Source organism: Manis pentadactyla, chromosome 8 (assembly GCF_030020395.1).
Source record: "Manis pentadactyla isolate mManPen7 chromosome 8, mManPen7.hap1, whole genome shotgun sequence".
Classification (NCBI taxonomy): domain Eukaryota; kingdom Metazoa; phylum Chordata; class Mammalia; order Pholidota; family Manidae; genus Manis; species Manis pentadactyla.
The window spans coordinates 52119959-52146782 of NC_080026.1; the positions used below are offsets into that span (position 1 = coordinate 52119959).

General features: G+C 41.2%; 1 long non-coding RNA gene across 1 annotated transcript; it reads right to left on the reverse strand.

Moving 5' to 3' along the window:
- Window positions 1-1721: 1721 nt before the first annotated feature.
- On the reverse strand, window positions 1722-26824 carry LOC118929300 (uncharacterized). Its single transcript, XR_005031540.2, has 4 exons — window positions 26695-26824; window positions 20981-21051; window positions 9841-9927; window positions 1722-5243 (listed from the first exon to the last, which is right to left on the reverse strand). It is a non-coding gene; the product is annotated as an uncharacterized LOC118929300 (long non-coding RNA).

The window sequence follows — 26824 nt, forward strand, 5'->3', positions numbered from 1 at the left end:
CAAGCATGCCCGCCAGGGACCCGCAGCTGAGTCGCTTGTCCCTGGCACCCTCTGGCCTCTCTCATGCTCCCAGAGGCCGAGCTCTCCCTAGCTTGAGTCCTCATTCATAGGTGGCCCCTCAGACCCTCCACACTGCGGGGCATTTGTTTGAGTCATTTTCCGTTTGAGCCCATCTTCGTCTCCACACCTCAAGGACATAACTCTTGACTTTAAAAGGGTGACCTGAAAGCACAGGAAGTGGGTGAGGGTGAGCTGGCCCAGAGGCCCTCACCACAGAGAGCCAGGTCTGACCACCTCCCAGGCTGCCCCTGCACATGCCCCCACAGGGTAATCTCCAAAGGTGTTGGCTTCGAGGAAGTGGACTCCTCTACAGCCGAGAGCACAAGGACCATGGCAGACCTACCTCCTTCCTTCAGCACGCCCTGGTTCTGTGCATAAGAAAACACTCTACTTAACTCAAAAAACTTACCATGTGCTGGTGCCATGTGAGCCACTGGTCCTGGGCTTTCAGGATACAGAAATGAATAAGAAATTCCCAGTATCTGCATTTGCAGAGCTTATATTCCAGTCCCATGGCACTTTTCTGGGCACTGATCCCAGAGTATGACACATCAGTAGGCTCTCTCATGATATTCCATTCACAGCCTGCCTAATATTTATTGTCCAACATATAGAGAGGTGGTGTCCAGCCTGGGAGGTGACAACCCCTAACAAGAGAGTGCCCTGCCACTGGTTCAGCACCAACCCCCACTGTATATGTTTCTTTCTTCCATCTTTCTCCACATTCCACCTCTCTTGACTTCCTCTATTTTTCTAAACTATTTTCTTTTTCTTTCTTCTGTCCTCCTTTCTTTCCTGATCACTCTTAAAGCCCCCAGACTCATAGTAGAGAGGCTGCTGACCCCAGCACATCCATTTCTGAGATATTTTCTGAGGGCAGGGGTTTGCGAGGTATCTTTCTACCAGAGCCAGGCACCCACAGGGAAGGTCCCATTGGCCATGGATTCCTAGGAATATGCTCCAAAGGAAAGGGACTGGGGACATGTCCCCATAGGCCTGGCCTGGCTGACCCACCACACAAGGACACAAGGTATATGCTAACTGGCCCAGAAGAACCCTAATGAGAAGAGATGCCAATATGTAAGGACTTCCCACCAAGCTTTCTCCATGGCAGCCCCAGAGTCCATATGATAAAGGCTGCCCTTAGGCTCACCCCACCTCTCATCCCACTATCAGGAGCTCAGGGCCCAGGAGCTTGCAGTGCCCACAGAGGACACACCTCCAAATATATATTTTATAATATAATATATATAATTTATAAAACACATATTATATTTTATAATAATATATATATATTATAAATATGTAGAGAAACAAATCAAATCATAATGTACCTCTTTTACTTTATTCACTGTGAAGCACACTTTGTCTTGCATAGTTCCCTTCAAACTAACTGGATGTGTCACTTAAGTGGAGAAAGGATAGATATCATGAATATTTTAAAGACTATATAAAAATAAATTTACAATACAAAAAACTAAAAGTAAACTAAAAAAAGAAAAATCTATAAAAGATGTTTTACTCAAAATCACTTCTTTATCATATACCATTCCAAAAGGAAAAGGATTATATTTAAAAGATTATATGTGAGTCAAAGTATGGGAGAAAACTAACAATCCTTTAGATCTGATTTTAATTTTTGATTTTATTTCTTGAGCAGTTTTATCTACTTGTAAAGATTGATATTACTTGACTTTTATTCTTTATTATTAGAGGTTTTCCAAAGAAAAAAGAAGTAATTGCTTATTTTTCTTAAAGGAATGAAACTCAATCTATATTGTAATTACCATATGCATCCATTGGACTCTCTTATGCATTAAGTTACTGTTGGGGATCTTAGGATTCTTATTTTTCCCATGTCGTGAAACATATCTGCTAATTCATCATTACTCAAGAATTATTCTGAAGAATACTAAAAACAAAGGAGAAGGATGATGAAATGACCTAGAATAATGGTGTAATCCTGAAATAATTCATCACAATTGCATCATCCATTTTCCTATTGCATTGGCAAGAGCATGGCATCACCTTTAAGGAGGCATAAAAGAAGACTGTAGACACCATCTTTGTAGCTTGTACTGAACACAGTTGAAGATTCATAATTTTTTAGTTTCTGTCTTTAATGGCAAAGAGAAAAAGTAAAGGAAGATGTTTCATAATTCTTGGATGAATCAGAAGATGAAGGCAGAGACAACAGAACTCAGCTCTAATTGCAATGGTGAACTTGATCGTACAAATGAAATCTCAGAAGCCAAGTCTTCAGATATAAATATCCTCAGCAAATTTTCTCAAATCCAAAATTTGATGGCACATGATATATTTCTATGGACCAAAGGGAAATATGGTGTTCTCCTTCAGTCATTCCACCAGGAAGACTTCAGCTCACATTTTGTCACGAGATCCTGGACCATTGTTGAGTGGCTGTCTGGCAGTGTTCCTTCATCTTTTAAGGTGTTGATGCCCTGGGAATCTACTTGAGTAGACAGATATTAAAGGCAGGTGGGTACAGAAAAGTGACTGGGAGGAAACAGAAACTTGCTGGGCTGACCAAGTTCATTGGTTTATAATCTAAAAATGAAAATACTTTGCAATAAGGGAGGAAAGAATATGGCCATCTGCCCTTCATCAAAATTATCAAAGCCTTTGATTTTTTTCTTGTGTTTTTAACAATACAAGTGCAGAAGAAGAAGAAGAAGCAATGATAACTGGAACTTATTAGAGATTGGAAGTCTGAGTCAGTATTTACAAGACAGCTGTTGCAGAATCATGCATGTCAGCTGATGAGCAGTTGCATCCAAAGGGTGTTGCTCACTTCATATATGTATAGGCCCAAAATCAGGAAAACTGGAAGAAAAATTTGGACTTTCTGTGTTCAGTTCTAGTTCTAAATTTCTATCTGAGTTCCTAATTTTTCACTCTTCTACAAATGATTTGTACAATAACCGAAAAGTATTTTTTAATGTTTCCATCAGATACAGTTGGTAAGCAGGAATGACTCTTTTTCCTGGTACACTGAGTGCAGTAGAGGTAGAAATTTCCCAAAATGTGTTCTGCAACACACTGAATGGTCAAATATGTTTGAGAAATATGGGATAAAACATAGTTAAGTTTTTAACTGCAGGGTTCTCTGAGCCTTTAACACGCAAGATATCCAAAATTGGTTTGACCATAAAATTCTTTTGGGGACAGAATATTTCACGGGACTAGTGGTCTGTGGAAGACTCTTAAAAAACTGCCGTCAGAGATAAAAGACAGCAAACCAAACCATATTATGTATTCATTTGCTAAGAATAATTTACGGAGACTTTCCCCTTGTGGAGGGAAGTGTCAGAAACCCAGCTCCATGAGAGAAGCCCTGTAAGACAGCTGTGGCAAGAAAATGAGTGAGGGCCCCTAAGGATGTCCAAAGGAGCTACTGGAAAGGACAGGTGCAGAGAGGTTCCTATGCTCCCAGACAAAGGGGACTCATGAGGAATGACTTCATTGGCTTTATTTGAAAAGTAGGAACAAGATTATTCTAGAAACAGGGAATATAATCAGACCCTTGGTATTTAAAGGGTTTAACAGAAAAATGCTCTGACCCCTCAGAATCACTGAGAGTGGATGGGGAGGGGAAGGAGGGTGGAGGGAAGAAAGGAAGCAGTGGTTCCTGACCCTCAAGGGAGAGGAGATACCTTTTTTTAGTTCATTGTTTGACACAGAATCCTGGGCCCCTGCCACTTGGATTGGACAAACCACCTCTGAGACTGGGGTGTCTCCCCTGCAAAGGTCCTGCAGCAGGGATGGCAGCCCTCATCATTGGTCCTGAGCTCAACTTCCCTACCCTGTCTACCAGCAACCAGCTCCCTCCACCAGCCCATCAGCAGCCCTGCCCACAGGCCCCTTACCTCACACAACAGAAAAATTGCCCCTGAGCTGCAAAGGCCAAGACCACACTCATTCCCTGAATCCTCCCCATCTCCTCAAGGACACACCCCCTCCCCCATTAATCCTTTTCTCCCTTGATTCTGCAGCCCCTCCAGCAAACCACACATCCAAGCTTCCTTTCAGAGACAAATTTCTCCAAAGAGTTTTCTGGACTCACCCTCACTACCTCCTGGCACCCCCAGCAAACTTTCACCTCCACCTCCTTCCTGAAATAGGTCACCGAAGACCTACCTCAAACTCAGGTAACAGTCACCTGAGTGTTCATCTTGCTCAAGCCCTCAGCAGCACTTGGGGCTGATCCCTCCCTTCTAGAAACACTCTCTTAGGTGACTTCTGCAATCCCACCTCTGCCTGGTGTTCCTCTTACACCCCTCTCCACGCTTTTCCAGGCTCCTTTGCCTCTGCCACATCTCTAAATTTTCTCTGACTCTCCCAAAGTTCTGACATCAGCTCTTCTCTCTTCAGTATCCATTCTCCCTAGTCCCAAGATTTTAAATATCACCTATATGCTGATGCCTTTCAGATTGTATACTGTGCCTACTTCTCCCTAAAGCCCTAGACTATGAAGGCTAAATGCTTAGCTAAGCGTCTCTACTTAGGATTCAAATAGGTATCTTAAACTCAGCATGATAAAAGCATAGACCTCAATCCCAGCTCAGCTCCCTGAGCCTCTTCCTCTCAATAAATCATACCAGTTGCATAAACCGCAAACCCAAGGGTCACATTTAACCCCTCTTCCTCATCTCACAGGCCTCCCTCAACATCTAATCCAAGAGTAGAGCCTGTAGGGTTTCCCAAATATATCCTGAAACTGAGAGCTTCTCATCATCTGCCCAGTCACCACCCTAGTTCTAGTGACGTGATCTGTGACCTGGACCCCTGCACCCCATCCAAACAGGCCTCAATGCCACCATTAGTCTTGGCCCCCTAGAGTTTATCTTCAGACAGCCTCCAGAGTGACCTTCCATCACATGAATTAGATCACACCACCCCGTATTAGTTTCCTGTGGCTTCCATAAAAATTATCACAAACTTAGATTAAAACAACAGAAATTCACACTCTTGCAGCTCAGAAGGCCATAGCCCCAAATCAGGGTAAAGTAGGCTTGGTTCGGTCTAGAGGCTCTGAGGAGAGTCCACCTCATGCCTTTCTCCTGGCTGCTGAGGGTTGCTAGCAATCCTTCAAGTTCTTGGCACACAGCCACATCTCTCCAATCTCTGCCTCTGTCTTCACGTGGCCCATCCTCCATATGACCCTGTGTAGGGAGGGTAAGTACACTTTTATTGTATTGATAGCTCACTCCACTCCAGGATGATATCATCTTAATCCTTACCTTAATTATAGGACAAAAAGCCTATTTTCAAATAAGGTCACATTCTGTTCCTTCCCAATGGACATGAGTTTTGGAGGGCACTGTCCAACTTACTACACTTCCTTGCTTAAAGCTTTCCGGTGACTTCCTGTAACCAGAACATAACCCATACTCCCATAAGGTCCCCAGGATCTACAGCTTACGTACCTTTGACCTTGTTTCCCTCCTCTCTCCCTCCATTTAGCACATTCCAGTTACACTGGCCTTTTTCTCCCCCTCAAACATACTGAGTCATTCCTGTCTCCAGGCCTTTGAACTCCTTGCTCTTTCCTCTTGAGACACCATGTTCTCCAGGCTTGCATGGCTGTCTCTTGATCATTCAGAACTTCACAAAAATGTTACATCACAAGGCCTTTTCTAACTATCTGAAAAGCAACCAACACTCCACCCCAGCCATTACCTCATTTCTCAACTTTCTCTTCTTCATAGCACTTGCCTATATGTGAAATGATTGTGTCCACTGATGAACTTGCTATCTATACCCATAAGAAAATAAGCTCCTTGAGAGCAGAGACTTCACCTTATTTGTTTGGAGCAGTGCTTAGTGCACAGTAACTGTTTGTGTTAGAAATTGTGAATTGGCTCTCTCAACATGTATGACCTCAAAATTGCAAAATCCATCACAATGGGATGTTGCCTTCCCATAATGCAAAAGCTGGAAGGCTAAAAACCACATTTCTCAGAATCCACTGCAGCTAAAGTTCTGGTTGTAATTTAAATCTCTCAAGTACCAGGCAGTCACCCAAGACTTGAATTTGAAACTGGGTTAAGCGGAGAAAGAAGTGTGGCGCAAGACATCCATTTGAGGTCTGCAGATCATAGTAGCTATAGGGAAGTTATGCAGTTGAGCATAACTTATGAGTTATGCAGCTCCCTGGTGGTGGCAGGAGAGTGGACTCATCCCTACTCAGCCTAGAGCCTGTCCTCCCAACTATTTTGCTAGCTATTTAATGCCTTGCAATAAATCTTTCTGCTTGAAGTAACTACGGTGGCTTCTGTGCTCTGCAGCTAAACACCAATCAAATTATTGCTTAATAAATACTTGTTGACTTACTATGACATAGCATTTGGATCACCCCAGATAGGGGTTTGTAGGTTGGGGGCTTATGATTTTACAGTGATTGCCTCTGCTATCATTGTTACTGGCTGCTTTAGGTTCCAGTGGCTGCTGTAACTGATTACCATGCATTTGGTAACTTAAGACTATTACACTTATTCTCTTGCAGCTCTGGAGTACAGAAGTCCAAAATCAGTATCACTGAGCCAAAATCAAGGTGTTCATAGGATCACGCTCACTGTGAGTCTCTAGGGAAAAAAATCTATTTCTTGCTTCTTCCAGCTTCCAAGTTGTGATTTAAATCCCTCAAAAACCAGGCAATCACCCAAGACTTGAATTTGGAACTGGGTTAAATGGAGAAAAAAGTGTGGCAGATCTGTAAGTGTGGCTTATAACCACATCACTGCAGTCTCTGCCTCCACTGTAACATTTCCTTCTTGTGTGTGTATGTGTTAAATATCCCTCTTTTATAAGGGCACCTGTGATAGCATTTAGAGAGCTCCTAGATAATCCAGGATAATCTCTGCACCTGAAGATCCTTAACCTAATCACATTTGCAAAATTCTTTTTTTCAAATAAGGTAACATTTATAGGTTGTAGGGATTAGGGCCTGATATCTTTGGTGCCATTATTACAATGACCATGACAAAAACTGTATTCTGAGAATCTCCCTCATTATTCTAGGTGAATTTTTTCATGTGTGCCCAAAGCTTGTCCCCCCACCCTGCCTTCTGTTGAAGACTTCTTGAAAGACTTAACTAGTTTGTCCTTCTCTTGAAAAACTTACCTAATCAGACACCACCAGCCAAGGGAACGGGGAGGTGAGTGAGCCAAGCTCTGAGGAGGTGGTCTACACTCAGATGAGAACAAAAAAATGAATGACCAAATTGCTGGAGCTTCAGCCAAATGTATTCAGCTATACCTGATAAGCCAAGAGGGAGATGAATTCTTGGCATGTCCAAGTTGGCAGACAGGTGTATCAAGCCTGATGAACTCTTGGAAAAGGTTCACTTCCCAGCTGAGGACTGGTTTTCCATGACAACTGCAGCCAGGCTAACTCCCCTCCCCCTTTTAAGAAAGAGGAAAGAAGGTCAAGGAGAGAAATGATAATAGGGGAGTAGGAGCAGATGGCTGCCTGGACCCAGTAGGCTATTCGACAAATATCAGGAGAAGATAAGAGTCAAAGCAATTATCTGGATAAATTAAGCAAAAAATTAAAAAGAGGTGATGGGATTTGGGGACCTTTCCAGCCAAGCCAGTTGTCTACACAATTCAACCCACTAGCCAATTATTCAAATTTCCCTGCACTTGCAAGAACAACAGATGGAGGCTATGGTGGCTCTAGAGGCCCATGATTATGTTACCCATCTTAGTAGATATTTGACATTAAATCAAGCCATTCAATTGGATAGAAATAAAAAATCAGAGTGCCAAAGCAGTGACTGCTTTGGTAATATTCAATTGAATGAAATAAAGTGGGCTTGATCTTTCTAACTGGTTGATACAATGCTGACATTAGTGCCATGTTGTTTGGCAAATTGTGCAATATTAATCCATTCATTTGATAACTATTTAATAAGTACCTGGCATATATTAAGCAGAAATGAATCTGGCTCTCAAGGAGCAAGTAGAAGAAATAGAATATATTTCTAAAAAAGCCATCTAATCTTTTCAATAACCTGTGTGTTAGTTATTCTTATTCCCATTTTTACAGGTAAGCAATCTCAAATTCACCTTAGACAGAGTTACACAGTTAGTGGCAGAGCCTGGATTGAACCATATCCTTCACTGCTGAGACCCATACTTTTTTTCCACATGACTCAATGGTTTCTTGAAAGCAAGGGCATTGAACTGGTCCTTCAAAGCTATGTGGGATTTGAACAAGTTCAGATGAAAAGAAGTGCACTTAATGTAGAGAGAAAAGTGGACATAGGGCCATAGTCATAATGCATGACTGATGAATGGAGGACTGGAAGAAAGAGAAAGTTTATGAATACAAATGATGAACTCAACTTCTTAAATATTTTTGAGGATGTCTAGGACATGCAGATAGAAAACATCAGGAGTCATTGAGAAATGTAAAATGAACCCCATAGAGAAGCTTGGGCCAGTATACTTAGATCTGGGTATACCCGCACAAAAGGAATGATGGAAGCTATGAATTTACAAAGGCAAAGGGTCTGTGAAGAGAAGAAATAAGAAATGTATAGAAGAGAATTAAGAACATTTAGGAAGTAAAAGAAAGGAATAGAAGATGAGAAAGAATGAATATTCAGGGAAGCTAAGAAAGCCAAGCATTCCAGAACCTAAAAGAGGAGAGAAGTTAAGACGGGGCTGAAACCATGACAAACTCTGGAAAAAGGTTAAGGAGAATAAGGACTGAGGACTGAAAAAAGGCAAGTAGGATGTTTTTGGTGTCCTTTAAATAATAATGTATGTTTGGGTAATGGAAAAGGGAAAAATGGGTTACCCTTTTAAAAACTTTGACATTGAAAGGGAAGAGGCAGAAAAAGTAGGAGAAAGAGAGAGGTAAATTTTAAAGAAAAAAGTATAGGCTGAGATGCATAATTTAAAAATTATACATTTCCCATTGCATCTCTCCCTTTTTCCTACCCTCTCCACTATTTGCCACTGATATATAAACTTAGTCTGACCAAGTGAATTACTCAATATGGGAACACTAATTGAAGCAGACTTGTCAACATTTTTCTGAAAAAAAAAATCATTGATAAATTGTTCTAGCAAGAACTTTCATCAAATATAGGCTGGTGATTGGCAAGAATCACAGGGTTTGGCTTTTGGTTGAGCATAGTTTTATTTTTATCAATGAGAGTTGAACATGTTTGTATGGGAAGGCCTAGTACCAAGGGACAGACTGAAGATACCTTATGATTCTAGACAAGTATGGGGAGAAGGAAACCAAGTTACACATGTAAGGGCTTGCTTTAGATAGAAGTGACGAGATGTAAAAAAACAAAAACAAATACAAAATAAAGGTGGCTGACAATGGGGAGAAATTATAAGTGGAACAAAATGGCAGACTAGATAATTCATAATTCACAATTCCTCTCCAAAGAGAACAAACATACAAGCTACATGAAATATAAAAATTGTCTTTCTGAGGCATCAGACTGTTAACACAAAAGTGAAGTATTAGCATGCCAGGAGCTCCCAGGAGCCTAAAGTGGCTCTTACTCTGGCATGTTAGCCAACTCCTGATCAGGCAGCAGAGAGTCTGGTAGGCTGAAAAGCACTTTTGAGAGCATATCATATATGGAAACCTTCAAGGAATTAGAGTCCAGGGACTGCCAAGTCAAGTATCCCAGGAAAACCCATATCTTTGGGATGGGATCCTGAAGGACTGCAATATGAGAAAAAAAATTAACCAGAAATATTCATACCTTTGTAGGCAATGTTGCTCACCTTCAAATGATTTCAGTTCATGAAACTGGATTAATCTCAGGGTGGTAGTAGTACCCCCAGGCTCCTGAAAAGTAAAGTAAATCTTCCCTAGAGAAAAATAACATTATTCTAAGCAGCAAATTATTTCACAACTTATTTTGCAAATACATTAACTATTAAGCAAAAATAACTAAATAAAAAGAAAGGATTACAGGACTAAAACAATGGACAACAGAAACAAACTCATAAGATCTCTAGACATTGATGTTATCAGACATAGACTTTAAAATAATTATGCTCAATATGTTCAAGGATATAAAAGGCAAGATTGAGAATTAGAAGAAACTAAAAGCCAAGGGAAAGAATCAAACAAAAATCCTAGAACTAAAAAAGTATAATAACCCAATTTAAGAAGTCATGGATGGCTTCACAGCACATTAGACAAAATTGAAGTAAATTTTATGGTCAATATATATATATATATATATATATGAAATGAAGCATGGAAGAATAAAGGATAGAAAAAAAAGGTAAGAGAGGGAAATTATAAGAATGAGAAAGTCTTATACATGTCATTGGAATCCTAGAAAGAGAGGAGAAAGAATGGGAAAGAAAGAATATTTAAAGAGGTAAATGTTTCCAAAACTAATTAAATACATAAAGACACTGATTCAGGAAGCCCTTAAAAACCCAAACCATGAGAAATATAAAGAAATCTACACCTCAGTGTACCATAATAAAACTGCCAAAAACCAAAGCAAAAAGAAACATATTGCAAGAAGCCAGAAAATAAGAAACAGATTACTGTCAAAGGAGCAACAACGAGACTTACAACAGACTTCTCAACAGAAACGATGAAAGCTAGAAGTTAATGGAACACCTTAACATGCTAAAAAGTAAATGTCAACCTAGAATTTTCTGCTCAACAAAAATATGCTTCAAGAGTGGTGAACTAAAGATAGTCAGACCCAAAGTAAGAATATTTGTCACTCACACTAAAGGAAACATTAAAGACTTCTCTTCAGGTCTGAGGAAAATAGTTCTAGGTAGAGAGGAATGCAAGAAGGAAATAAATGCATAAAAAATAACAAGTATATATGTTGGTGGACAGTGACTGCACATAAAGGGGTGAGGACTTGATAATATGGGTAAATGTTGAACCACTGTGTTGTGTATTTGAAACTAACATAAGATTCTATATCAATGATACTTTAATTTTAAAAGTTAGCAAGTATATAGACAAATATAAATAGATAGTGACTAGATAAAATAAAGAGATTTGTTGGATTTAAAAATATATTTTGCTTAAAATGCATGACAACAATAATACAAAATTAGTGAGAGTGGTAAAAGAGTGTTCCAGAGTCATCAAAATGCCTGAGAAGAGCATAAAAGCATCAGTTAATATTATTGCCTAATAACAAAGGAATTTATGCTGTAATCCAGGTGCCAATCAACTAAAGAATAGTAAAAGAATATGCAACTTTTCCAAAGTAATAGAGGGAGGAAATGGAATACTAAAAAATAATCTATCCAAAAGAAGCTATAAAATGAGGGAAAGAAAAAAATAGGATATAGGTAGAACAAATAGAAGGCACTTAATAGCACTGTAGATTTAAATCTAAATATATTAGGAATTATATTAAATTTAATGTAAATAACTTGTTAAATGTAAATATACTAAATGCTCCAACTAAAAGACAAAGATTGTCAGACTAGATTAGTTTTTTAAATTATATAATGTTTACAAGAGAATCTTACAACACTTAGGTATACAGAATGGATAAAAGAAAGAGATGGAAAAATATATTCAGTGTAAACACTAATCCAAAGAAAATATGAGTACCTATATTAATTATCAGACAAAATAGGATTCAAGGTGAAAACTATTATTAGACATAAAGAGAGGCATTTCTAGTGATAAAAATTCCAGATATTCTAAAATTATATATACATAATACCTCAAAATATAAAAAATAAAAAATCAACATAGAAGATGGTGGTCTGAGTAGGGCAGCAGAAATCTCCTCCCAAAATCATATATATTTTTGAAAATACAACAAATACAACTATTCTTAAAAGAGACACCAGAAGATTCAGGACAACTGCCAAGCTACATCTACACCTGGGAGAACCCAGCACCTCACGAAGGGGGTAAGACACAAGCCGCAGCCCCGCGGGATCCGAGTGCCACCCCTACCCCAGCTCCCCTGCGGGAGGAGAGGAATTGGAGCGGGAAGGGAGAGGGAACCCAGGGCAGCTAAATACCCAGCCCTAGTCATCTGCACCGGAGCGCAGACACACAGTGCGTAGTGTGCTGGATACTAGGGAAACGGAATAGTAAAACATGCAAGCGGGTTACCACAGCCAGCTCCCATGTGAAAAAAGAAAACCGAGTGCTTTTTGAAAGTATTAAAGGGACAGGAGCCTCACAGCTGGACAGAAGCATCCCGGGACACTCAGCCCAGAAGCTGGAAATCCCGGGGAACTCCGGGCGCCCTAACCCCCTGGGTGGCAATGCAGCTCTGAGGCCCCTCACAGCGATAAACAGCCTCCCACCAATTCCCCCTCTGGCGTGGCCCCACCAGAACAGAGCAGGAGCCTGAGACTGACCACGCTTCTTCCACAGCTGTCTGGGCAAGAATCAGAGAAACCCGTCTGTGCACAGCTGCCCAGCAGAAGCCGCTAGGGGTCACCATTCTCCCAGGAGAGGAAGGCAAGGAGCAAGCAGGGACTCTGTTCTCCCAGCTGACACATTTGCCAACTGCCCATGACTACCTCTATTGCCATGAAAAGGCAGAAGAATTTGATCCAGACCAGAATCACACAGACATCCTCCCCTGAGAGGGAACCTGGGGAGATAGACTTAACCAATCATCCAGAAAAAGAATTCAAAATAAAGGTCATAATCATGCTGACGGACTTACAGAGAAATATGCAAGAGCTAAGCAGGGAGAACACAGAAATAAAACAGTCTCTGGAAGGACTTAAAAGCAGAATGGATGAGGTGCAAGAGGCCATTAATGGAATAGAAATCAGAGAACAGGAACACAGAGAAGCTGACACAGAGAGAGATAAAAGAATCTCCAGAAATGAAAGAATATTAAGAGAACTGTGTGGCCAATCCAAAAGGAACAATATCCGCATTACAGGGGTACCAGAAGAAGAAGAAAGAGAAAAAAGGATAGAAAGTGTAGTTGAAAAAATAATTGCTGAAAACTTCCCCAAACTGGGGGAGGAAATAGTTGTTCAAACCACGGAAGCACACAGAACTCCCAACACAAGGGACCCAAGGAGGACAACACCAATACACATAATAATTAAAATGGCAAAGATCAAGGATAAGGACAGAGTATTAAAGGCAGTCAGAGAGAGAGAAAAGGTCACCTACAAAGGAAAACCCATCAGGCTATCATCAGACTTCTCAACAGAAACCTTACAGGCCAGAAGAGAATGGCATGATATATTTAATTCAATGAAACAGAAGGGCCTTGAACCAAGAATACTGTATCCAGCACGATTATCATTTAAATATGAAGGAGGGATTAAACAATTCGCAGAAAAGCAAAAGTTGAGGGAATTTGCTTCCCACAAACCACCTCTACAGGATATCTTAAAGGGACTGCTCTAGGTGGAAGCACTCCTAAGGCCAAATAGATGTCACCAGAAAAAAATTAAATCACAGCAAAGAAAGCAGAACAATCAAATACTAACTAGAGGCAAAAAATAAAATCAACTACCCACGAATGCAGTCAAAGGAAACACAAAAGAGAACAAAATAAAACACCTAACATATAAAGAATGGAGGAGGAGAAATAAGAAGGAAGAGAAATAAAGAATCATCAGATTGTGTTTATAATAACTCAATAAGCGAGTTAAGTTAGAGGGTAAGATAGTAAAGCAGCTAACCTTGAGCCTTTGGTAACCATGAACCTAAAGCCTGCAATTGCAAAAAGTACATATCTTTCAATAATCACCCTAAATGTAAATGGACTGAATGCACCAATCTAAAGACACAGAGTAATAGAATGGATAAAAAAGCAAGACCCATCTATACACTGCTTACAAGAGACTCACCTCAAACCCAAAGACATGCACAGATTAAAAGTCAAGGGATGGAAAAAGATATTTCATGCAAACAACAGGGTGAAAAAAGCAGGTGTTGCAGTACTAGTATCAGACAAAATAGTCTTCCAAACAAAGAAAGTCACAAGAGATGAAGAAGGACATTACATAATGATAAAGGGCTCAGTCCAACTAGAGGATATAACCATTATAAATATATGTGCACCCAATACAGGAGCACCAACATATGTGAAACAAATACTAACAGAATTAAAGGAGGACATAGAATGCAATGCATTTATATTAGGAGACTTCAACACACCACTCACTCCAAAGAACAGATCCACCAGACAGAAAATAAGTAAGGACACAGAGGCACTGAATGACACACTAGAACAGATGGACCTAACAGATATCTACAGAACTCTACACTCAAAAGCAACAGGATACACATTCTTCTCAAGTGCACATGGAACATTCTCAAAATAGACCACATACTAGGCCACAAAAAGAGCTTCAGTAAATTCAAAAAGATTGAAATTCTACCAACCAACTTCTCAGACCACAAAGGTATAAAACTAGAAGTAAATCATACAAGGAAAAGGGCTCACAAGCACATGGAGGCTTAACAAAACATGGAGGCTCACAAACACATGGAGGCTTAACAACATGCTCCTAAATAAACAATGGATCAATGACCAAATCAAAATAGAGATCAAGCAATATATGAAAATAAATGACAAAAACAAAAAAAGAAGCCCCAACTTCTGTGGGACGCAGCAAAAGCCGTTTTAAGAGGAAAGTATATAGCAATCCAGGAATATTTAAAGAAGGAAGAACAATCCCAAATGAATAGTCTAAAGACACAATTATCAAAATTGGAAAAAAGAAGAACAAATGAGTCCTAAAGTCAGCAGTAGGAGGGACATAATAAAGATCAGAGAAGAAACAAATAAAATTGAGAAGAACAAAATAATAGAAAAAATCAATGAAACCAAGAGCTGGCTCTTTGAGAAAATAAACAAAATAGATAAGTCCCTAGCCAGACTTATTAAGAGAAAAAGAGAATCTACACACATCAACAGAATCAGAAATGAGAAAGGAAAAACCATGACAGACCCCACAGAAATACAAAGAATTATTAGAGAATACTACAAAAACCTATATGCTAATAAGCTGGAAAACCTAGAAGAAATGGACAACTTCCTAAAAAAATACAGCCTTCCAAGACTGACCAAGGAAGAAACAGAAAATCTAAACAGACCAATTACCAGCAATGAAATTGAAGTGGTAATCAAAAAACTACCCAAGAGCAAAACTCCTGGGTCAGATGAATTTACCGTGGAGTTTTATCAGACATACAGAAAAGACATAACACCCATTCTCCTTAAAGTTTTCCAAAAAATAGAAGAGGAGGTAATACTTCCAGACTCATTCTGTGAAGCCAGCATCACCCTAATACCAAAATCAGGCAAAGACCCCACCAAAAAAGAAAATTACAAACCAATATCCCTGATGAACATTGATGCAAAAATACTCAACATAATATTAGCAAACCAAATTCAAAAATACATCAAGAGGATCATACACCATGACCAAATGGGATTCACCTAAGGGATGCAAGGATGGTACAACATTCGAAAATCCATCAACATCATCCACCACATAAACAAAAAGAAGGAGAAAAACCACATGATCATCTCCATAGATGCTGAAAAAGCATTCAACAAAATTCAACATCTATTCATGATAAAAACTCTCAACAAAATGGGAACAGAGGGCAAGTACCTCAACATAATAAAGGTCATATATGAAAAACCCACAGCCAACATCATACTGAACAGCAAGAAGCTGAAAGCTTTCCCTCTGAGATCAGGAACAAGACAGGGATGCCCACTCTCCCCACTGTTATTCAACATAGTACTGGAAGTCCTAGCCATGGCAATTAGATAAAACAAATAAATACAAGGAATCCATATTGGTAAAGAAGAAGTCAAACTGTCACTATTTGCAGATGACATGATATTGTACATAAAAAACCCTAAGGACTCCACTCTAAAACTACTAGAACTCATATTGGAATACAGCAAAGTTGCAGGATACAAAATTAATACACAGAAATCTGAGGCTTTCCTAGACACTAACAATGAACTAATAAAAAGAGAAATCAGGAAAACAATTCCATTCACAACTGCATCAAAAAGAATAAAATACCTAGGAATAAACCTAACCAAGGAAGTGAAAGACCTATACCCCAAAAACTACAAGACCCTCCTAAGAGAAATTGAAGAGGACACTAACAAATGGAAACTTATCCCATGCTCTTGGCTAGGAAGAATTAACATTGTCAAAATGGCCATCCTGCCCAAAGCAATCTACAGATTCGATGGAATCCCTATCAAATTACCAACAGCATTCTTCAATGAACTGGAACAAACAGTTCTAAAATTCATATGGAACCACCAAAGACCCCGAATAGCCAAAGCAATCCTGAGAAGGAAGAATAAAGTAGGGGGATCTCACTCCCCAACTTCAAGCTCTACTACAAAGCCATAGTAATCAAGACAATTTGGTACTGGCACAAGAACAGAGCCAAGACCAGTGGAACAGATTAGAGACTCCAGACATTAACCCAAACATATATGGCCAATTAATATACGATAAAGGAGCCATGGACATACAATGGGGAAATGACAGCCACTTCAACAGCTGATGTTGGCAAAACGGGACAGCTACATGTAAGAGAATGAAATTGGATCACTGTCTAACCCCATACACAAAAGTAAATTCAAAAAGGATCAAAGACCTGAATGTAAGCCAGGAAACCATAAAACTCTTAGAAAAAAACATAGGCAAAAATATCTTGGACATAAACATGAGCAACTTCTTCATGAACATACCTCCCCGGGCCAGGTAAACAAAAGCAAAAGTGAACAAGTGGGACTATATCAAACTGAAAAGCTTCTGTACAGCAAAAGACACCATCAATAGAAAAAAAAGGCATCCCACACTATTGGAGAGTATATTCATAAATGACAGATCCGATAAAGGGTTGACATCCAAAATATATAAAGAGCTCACGCACCTCAACAAACAAAAAATGAACAATCCAATTAAAATATGGGCAGAGGAGCTGAACAGACAGTTCTCCAAAGAAGAAATTCACATGGCCAACAGACACATGAAATGATGCTCCACATCGCTAGTCATCAGAGAAATGCAAATTAAAACCACAATGAGATATCACCTCACACCAGTAAGGATGGCCACCATCCAAAAGACAAACAACAACAAATTTTGGCAAGGTTGTGAAGAAAGGGGAACCCTCCTACACTGCTGGTGTGAATGTAAATTAGTTCAACCATTGTGGAAAGCAGTATGGAGGTTCCTCAAAAAGCTCAAAATAGAAATACCATTTGACCCAGGAATCTGACTTCTAGGAATGTACCCTAAGAATGCAGCAGCCCAGTTTGAAAAAGACATGTGCACCTTTATGTTTATCACAGCACTATTTACAATAGCCAAGAAATGGAAGCAACCTAAGTGTCCATCAGTAGATGAATGGATAAAAAAGATGTGGTACATATACACAATGGAATATTATTCAGCCATCCTACCATTTGCAACAACATGGATGGACCTAGAAGGTATTATGCTCAGTGAAATAAGCCAGGCGGAGAAAGACAAGTACCAAATGATTTCACTCATATGTGGAATATAAGAACAAAGGAAAAACTGTAGGAACAAAACAGCAGCAGAATCACAGAACCCAGTAATGGACTAACAGTTACCAAAGGGAAAGGGACTGGGGAGGATGGGTGGGAAGGGAAGGAGAAGTTGGGGGGAGAAGAAAGGGAGCCTCATGATTAGCATGTATAATGTGGGGGGTGGGTACCGGGAGGGCTGTGCAACACAGAGAAGATAAGTAGTGATTTTACAGCATCTTACTATGCTGATGGATAGTGACTAATGGGGTATGTGGGGGGGACTTGTTGAAGGGGGGAGTCTAGTAAACATAATGTTCCTCATGTAATTGTAGATTAATAATACCAAAATTTAAAAAAAAATCAACATAACCTGATGGACACATAGAATACTGAGCCCATCATTACTAATTCTACATTCTTTTTAAAAACATAAGGAACAGTTTCAAAAATGAAACTATTCATTTGCTGAGCCATAAAGCTAATCTTAAGAAATATCAAATGACTGAAATTATACAAAATACACTAATTGCATTACAATTAAGCTGGAAATTAATTATAGAAATATGATTAGAAAACTCCCATGTATTTAAAATTTCAGAAATCTTTCTGCATTACTCATCAGAAATCAAATGAAATTTTAAACATTTTAGTTGAACTATAATGAAAATGTTGCATATTAAAACTCATGAGATAAAGTTAAAGCTATGCTTAGATGTTTATCATTTTAATTGCATATATTAGATAAAAGGAAAGGTTTGGAATGAATGAATCAAACAGCCATCTTAAGAAATTAGAAAAAGTACTGAAAAGTGAACTCAAAGAAAGAAAAAAAAATGCAGAATTTAAGGAACTAGAAAACAAATATAAAGTAGGATATATTAAAAAAACCAAAAGTTGGGTTCTTTAGAAAGAGTAATAAAATTGATTTAAAAAAACAAAACCCTAGCAAGACTGAGCAAGGGAGAAAAAAAGAAAAGAGAAAAATAGTCAGTGTCAGGCATAATAAGAAGACACACAACAGAGCCCACCTTCATTAAAGATCATGAGAAGATCTTAAACAATGTCATGCTTTTCCATTTGAAAATTTAGATAAAAGGGTTAATTCCTAAAATTCATAATTTGTTTAAACTGACACAAAAAAAAATATGAATCGTAACTAGTCAAATAACTATTAAATCAACTGAATCCATAATTTAAAACCTTTCCACAAAGAAAACCCCAGGCTTGGAGGTAATACTCTCTAAAATGTGTACATGCGTGCACAGTATACAAGCACAAAAAAGATCATAGCAGCACTATTTGTATGATAAACTGGGGACAACCCAAATGTCCATCAAGAGTAGAATAAACACATTGTGACACATTTATAAAAGGCAATACTATCCAGTGATGAAAATTTACAGACTACAACTACACACAACATGGGTGGATTTCACAAGTGAAAGGCTGAGTGAAATGAGTCATGCATGAAAGAATACCTGCTGTGTAATTGATATGACGTTGTCAAAACAGGCAAAACTAAACCTTAGCATTTTAGGGCATGTATTTTGTTGATAAAACTAGAAGGAAAATCAAGAACATTTTACCATGAAAGCCAAGATAATGGTTACCTGTGGTGGGAGGGAGGGTTGGAGGCGTGAAAGGCAGCAGAGAGCGCTTCTAGAGTGCAGCAGTTATATTTGTTGACCTGATCGATAATGACACTGATGTTAACTTTAGGATAATTCATGGAGCTATAGAGCTTTCTGTAGGTATATTTTATTTTACAGCTTCAAAAGTGATGAGAAAAAGGGGGTGGGAGAAGGGAGAAAGGAAGGAAGGAAGGAGAGAGGGGAAGAAGGAGGGTGAAAGGAAAGAAGAATGTGGTGGGCTAGGAGTCTCTTAAAGAGAAAAGACTGCTGAAAAAACTGCTCTGAGCCGGGTTGGCAAACTCAAATGCTCAGAAGAATCAGGCAGGCCCTTCATGAATGGTCGTTTGGGGTGGAGGGTGAGAGAAGCCCATTGCTCAATAGCATCTAATACTCAGTCTCCGTGTCCAGAAAGACACTGTCTGTCGTCGCAGAGACAGTGACAAAGTGAAGAGTGTGTGCCACCTGTCAGGGGGCAGCTGCCGCTCAGTTCCAGCGACAGCAAAGAGCCAGTCCTCTCAGATCTGCAGCTTTTCAAGTCCAGCTGGAGATCTGAACTTTCCTGTGATCTGCTGTTTCTTAAGTGTTGATAACTAAATTGAATTGTTGTAAATATCATTCAGGCCAAACAAAACCCAATTTATGTTCTGGATGAGGTCCGTGGGTTTAAGATCCACTCAGAATTTGGTGAGGGGCTCGTCAACCCATGAGCATGGCTTCCTCCAGCAATCCCAGTTGCCACCGAGGTGACAGATACCAGGCTCAGGCTGTAAGGAATCTGGATGGCAGAAGAATAAGAGAGCACCTCCCTGAAAGTCTTCACCCCAAGATCCGGGAAGCTGGAAGGACCTCAGGGACGGAGGACTCGAGGAAAGATCAGAGACTAAAAGCCCCAGTGAGCACAGGAGAACTAAGAGCCGAGCTGACTAAGAGGCAGAGTCAGGAGGAGTTTCCAAATTCAAGGGCTCCGAAAATAAACCTTTCCTTTTCTCTTTTACTTGCATTGCTCTCAACTTGCTTTTCTTTTTTTTAATTCTAACAATTCTATAGGCGATCGGAAGCGTGAAGAAAATAAAGCAACTCCAGGATGTTGTGGAGGTGCTCTGCTCATTGGATGTTCTGCTCTTAGCCCACTGGTTTCAAAAGTAGAGACACACACACTTCCCAAATGATCCAGTCATGGACTCAGACCACAGGCCAAGGCCACAAGCAACAGCGCTTGGCCTGCATCTGCCTCGGCCCTTTGTGGCTGCCTTCCAAGAAGTGCTGGAACAGCGCAAGCAGCTAGCCACATAAGAAGTGGTCAGCAGTTGGGAACAGCTGGAGTGGAGAGGGGAGGGCCAGTGAGCAAATATCAAAGTTTGAGAAACAAGGCTTTGGCTGAACAAAGTTCACTGTTGTTTTCCAAGAAAGCAGAGCCTAGTTGAGCCACCCCCAGAGAACAGGGCGAGGAGCAATGAACTGAGGGCTGGCTTTCAACTTCTAAGGCTCAGTGTGCTGGTTTGCTCAGCCACCCAACAGTGAGGAGGGCTATTATTGCTCCCTCAGGGCAGAGGGCAGGCAACAGCTCAGGGTAAAAGGGGAAAGACGGACAGGAAGTCAAAACAAGACCAAACTACAGAAACAGAAAGCAAGTTGAAAGGAAAAACAACAAGAAGGCCTTTTGTCCTTTCCATGTGATATGCAAATGTGCTTCAATTAATCTTCCATCAATTATTCCATCCTAAACCTTTAGAGTTGTTCAAACCTGCAGGTACCCACCTTTTGAAGTAGTGAATTCTCCATTCCTAGCAGAGTTGGAGCAGAAACTCAGTCATTGTCTGTCAGAAATTCTATTAAAAGGATGAGAGATTGTAAGGTATACTTTTAATTCTTAAAACTGTGATTTGCAGAACTGGATACTCCCTGACAAAGTATAGAATATCCCTACATCACTATATACAAGGCACTTAGGCAAACCAGATTGTTTGCAGATAGGTCTGGTTATCTGCAAATTAGGTCACTGAAGTTCTCAGGTATGAAGCAAGGCTTATTTTAAGAAATTAAGTTAATTTAGATAATAGTTTTATTGAAAAACAATAAGTTCAAAAATAATTATAAATAAGAACAGTTTTTTGTAACTCCATACATTTTTCATAGTTTCTATTAGACTATTAAGAAGGTTCTTTGTAAATTGACGTCATTACTTCTATTATTTCTTTATTTCTATTTCCATTATTTCCATTTCTTTCAATAAAAGTAGTTTTATTTATCTAATAGTATATTAATTTCTATGTTTTTCATGTCTGTACACCTACAACACCTAGCTCTGTACCTGAACATGTTTGTTGAATGAATCAATTGCAAAATCAGAGCATATAAATTGTCCATTTCTGAAAATTGGCCATAATAACAGCATTTTGAACACAAGCTATGTGCTAGGAACTGGGCCAGATAAAGGAATATATACCCTAAAAGTCCCTAAAATGTGGTTGTTCTGATTCTTCCCATTTTTACAGATGACTCAGCTGAGGCTGGTAAGTGGCAGAGCCAGGATTCAAGGCCAGGTCTGTCCCATTCCTGAGCTGAAGCTCTCAACCATTATATGAAACTGAATGTCAATCCTCTGCTCCATGTAGACATTTTTAAGTTGGGGGTATGTTTAACAGATGGAAACTGCAGTGTCGCCCCATGTGGATGGACTGCAGGGCTGAGAAGCCCAGCTCCCTCCATGAGCCTACAACCTGCTGCCAGCCATGCAGCCTCCTTTCCCCCAGCCCTAAATCACTTCAGGCCCTTTGTTCTTCCCACAGCTGCTCAGCAAATTCCTTGATTCAAAATTGTGATCACAGGTTGGAGTGCTACTTAAAATAATTTTGCCAAATGTTCCATCGCTCTGTGTTGATGAATATAATGGGTAGCAATTTAAAGAGCAAAGAAAAATATATAAGAATTCACTTTGTTGAAGACGGAAAAAGAAACCGCATGGGCCACATCCACAGCTTTCATTTCCACCTGAAGGATTCTCTCCCGCAGGAAGCTGACCAAATACTAGACTTTTGAGGGCCCTTGGCCTGGTGGAGGGTTGGGCCTGCCACAGATGGAGGGAGCAAAGGCCAGTGCAGGTGCTGGGCTTGTTTAAGCACAAGTCAGAGGTGGAGTGGGGTAGGCCCCTGGTTTCTGGTTCCCAACTTCCTGTACGAGTCACTGACGGGCACTTCTTCCCTGCCCAGCCAGGCTTGTATGCACACCACTCTGAGGGGCAAAGGCAGACACAGGGACATGTAAATGACCCAGACAGGCCAGGTATTCCTTCCCTAAGGTAGATTTCTCTCTCTAATTCAAGAATTCAAACTCTGCGGGAGGCAGGAGTCGAAGGCAAACCATTGTGGCTGGGAGCTGGATCATGCAAGGCATCCTACCTCAGACTCGTGGCTTCCTCCCATTCGATACGGCCCTGGGACCTGATCGAAGCCTTGAACCAGCCCATTCCCCAGGCTGGCCCACTGCTTAGGGCTCCATGAGCAGGGTCATTCAAGAGGCCCAGCAGACAGGCCATGATGAGCCAAAACAAGGGGGTCTTCCTCACACTGGATTCTGCTGCACCAAATGGCTCCACTTACAACATTTCCTCCATTTTCTGAGGCTTCCTCTATGCTTAAGAAGTAGTGTATTTGCTCAAGATGAGCAAATCCTGAGCACAGAGACAGTAGTAAGAGTCTCTCTCAAATTTTCCATACCAAAAAAAGCCTTTGAAACAGTGAGGCTTGTCAGCCAGCAAGTCCCACAGTCAATCCTACCTCTGAGCAAGGATTCCAGGAATTCGGTGAAGAACATGTGTCTCCAGGGCCACCTTCAACATGAGCTGCCTTCAAATGCAGCTCTGCCTCTCTGCTGGAGTGTTGCCAAACAGGAGAACCAGTCTCTAGGACAGCCCCTGCCTGCCTGCCTGCCTGTTTGGTAATGGGCCCCTCAAGGGCTCTCAAAGGTGATAAGCCGGCCTACTATGCTTACAGGCGCTCCATTTATTCCCCCCAAAAAGATCTGTGCAGCACAAAGCACGGGTAAGAAACAGTGTACTTCTGCAGGAGCCGAGTCAGCCTTTGAGAGCAAAGAGGCTACAAGGGTGGCAGATGCAGGACAGACAATTCCCAGACCCATCACGTCCCAACTGGGTGATATTTGGGAGGTTCCTACTCCCTTCTAAGCCTCAGTTTCCTCATCTGTTAAGGGGCAGAATTCTGCACACTTCACCAGGTGGTTGTAGCTGCTCAATTAGCTCTCCCTGTTGGCAAGCAGGTGGCTTGACAGCGATGTCCACCAGTAATGGCAGAAGCCCCACCAGCCAAGATGGAGGGCTGGGAGTCCACACTCAGGAACGTCAAAGCTTTCTGTCACACCCCTGACCTCCAGGCTTTTTGCTTTGCTCTAAGGTCTGTGTACTAGATTCTGTCCAAAATGTGGCCCCCAGCCCAGCACAGCCCCTTCATGGGGTCTGCTTACAGGCCCTGCCCCATGGACCAGTCAGGGAGAGAAGCAGAGCCTGCCGGGCCCATCCCACCACTCTGTGGATGCTTCTCTCTCCCCATCTCTCCTCACCCTTTGGACCGCAGAGGATGCCTGAGCACTTGACTTCTCCAGCCTCCTTTGGGGGAGGAAATGCCTTGGGTTCCTTTGACTTGGGGCCACGCTCTCTCCTTTCTACCCCACTCAGCCAGCGTACACCTAGAGAGAGCAGAAGTGGCCACCTGCTGGAAGGTGCATTTTATCAGTGACATTGTTTAGAATTACCAGTGCATGGCGATTAAAAATCTGAAAAGCTGTTAACTCTCTAGAGACAGTGCAGCCCTCACGGGCACACCCATCCATGCACCCCTCATCTCCTGGGTGGCCCCCCACTCTCTTTTTGCTCCTGAAACTCTTCACGCAAAAGTAATCTGCACCCTCACTCATGTCTCTACAATGGGAATAATTGTGAAAGAGGTCCTGTTACAACTCCAAAAAGGGGTGCTCTCTTTCTCCCTAGAAGTAATTCTCAGGCCCTTTGGGCAAGCAGAGAAATAGCTCAACCCCAAAGATTGTCATAGACTTAAGAGAAGGATCCACGGTGCCTCCTTTATCTTCTTGCATTTTTCCTTTTTGCAGATGGTCACATTTCATGAGGAAGTACTGCCAAAGTAAAGGAGGGGGAACCTTCACCCCTGGTCATTCCCAGGTCCAAGGCCCTGTCAGCAGTGAGGCAAGGACATTCTTTTATTCTATTCCTTGAAGGGTGGCTCCAGCCACTCAAGTGGAAAAGATAGAAAAAGCAGAGGATAAACTCACATTTTCTACCTTGTACAGGGTACTCCCTGGAGAAACTTCTGGAAAGAGAAAACAGAAGTCTTATTCCATGCAATAAAAATGACTTCATTGATTCATACTCCTAACAGTTTGTGTACTAAGTGTGTACTACATTCCAGCTCTTCACATACGTCTTCTTAATGAATGCTGTAAAAACCTTCCGAAGGAGATACTTTGATCCCCATTTTACAGATGAGGAAATCAAGGACAAAGACATGAAGGGATTCCCCAGGTGGCATAGTAACTGAGAGAGCAGAGACTTACTCCTCTCCAGAGTCCAGGCCACTACTTGGTCACACAGCCCCTCCAGGATTTCCACTGTGCCTGGGATATCCTTTTTATAATGCCTTTATAAGAAGTCAATCGATACTCCTCATCAAAACTTGGAAATGGAGGCTTTGAAAGCAAGTATCTTTCCAAACTTGGGGTTAATGATAAAACTGGAAAAATGCAAAAGACTCACTGTTCCCACTCCTCCTTTATCAATATGTGACTTAGATTTGGATGCCAAGTCAAATTTCCCCAGATCTATATCCTTAGTGGTAACTTATTAAAGAGTAAATCAAAGTTTGCTTTGAGAGAAAAGTAAATACACCCAACTTTCCATACGATGCCGGACCCTGAGTCCACTTCCTGGTTCCGCTGTTGACTCAGGTTGTAACCCTAGATAAGTGCCGGCAAGAGGGGCCTGGGCATGAGACCCAGCATCGGGCACCCCCGGGAGCACTGGGGGCTGGGGACACTGTCTCCCGGGCAGCCTGCCTGCTTCTGAGAGGCAGACAAAAGCTGCAGACATGGGGCACAAAGCTCTGGATGCAGGTAGTAGCTGTTTGTCCTTGGGTCCCTTGTTGTGAGGAAAGGGGCCATTTGTCACATCACCAATAAATCCTGCGGTTCTTTGGCTCTGAACTCACCCATAATTATTGGGAGTGAGGTGGGAAGGGCTGCACCTCGGACTCAGATGACAGGGAAGATAAGAACAAAGTTAACAAGAGTCAACTCTAATCACAGTGAGTATTTTCAAGGAACAAATAAAAATAGTCAGAAGTGGGTCAGCACTGACACTGAGGTTATGGACAGGAAAGTGGGTCAGAGTCCTGGGGAGAGAATAAAAGTTGTATTTTATGAATACAAATTAATACTGTCTTTCTGATCTGACTCCCTGTTTTCCCTTCTCTCTCTACCTTTTGGATATACAAGAAACACACGCACAGAGTGAGGAGGAACAGTGTGATGTTGAATCCTTGATCTGCCTTCTCAGTGACAAAACTCCTTTTCCCTGAGGCTGGAGAAAAAAGATACTTAAAAAGAATTCACTTGAGAGGCTGGGAGGAGAGACATAATCTATACCTATCTTTAAGGTTTCTGCAATCCAGATGCATGCTGCTTAGGGAGGATGGCAGCAAAGCAAAGAAAAGCCCTTTGTAGGGAGCAAGGGACCTATCCCAAGCCAGCCCTTCACACCAACCATTGCCCCATGGACCCATGGCACTCCGTGTGCCACACACACCATGTCCGTGTGCGTGTGCTCATATACACGCAGACATTACACATGTACACTCACACACGTGCCCAATGTTCACATACACATGCATCACACACATATACACACAGTACATATATGTGGTACACACGCAGTAGACAAGCACACACACACAGTATTCACACACAGAATTGCACACACAGTAGACATGCATAACCCACAAAGTGGTTCTTGTTCTCCCTGTAACCTTAAGATTTAGGCAGTTCTTGTCAGTCCCACACTTGGCAGGATTATTTGTGTGGCCTCAGTAACCTGACTGGGGCCGACTTACTGGGCTTATCAAAGAGAGGGAGCAGTAAATTCTGATGTTCAGTGATCCCAGGCAGATCAGGGCCAGGACAGAGGAATCAGCAAGATGGTTCCTTTGGTAAGAATCAGCATATTTGATGGGTAATTTGCTGGAGCATTGGAATACACACTTCCTCCAAATGTTATCTTCTCCAAACTCTTAATAAATAAAAACAACTCTCTAGGCTGGACCAAATAGCATAGATAACACATATACATACATGCATGCATACATATTTATCTACATATGTACTTCAGATGCATAACAAAAAGTACAGCCACAGGATTTGTGGAGGAAATTGGGTGTGGAAGTGGGTTCTACCTGTGTGGCTTCCCTCTTCCCTAGATGGGGAGCACAAGAAGCAGCCGCCGAAGGCATGTTCAGGCCACTCAGCCCACTCGAATCCCCTCCAAGTCAGCCTGGATAGCAAGGAGCCCTGTTCTGAGTCTGG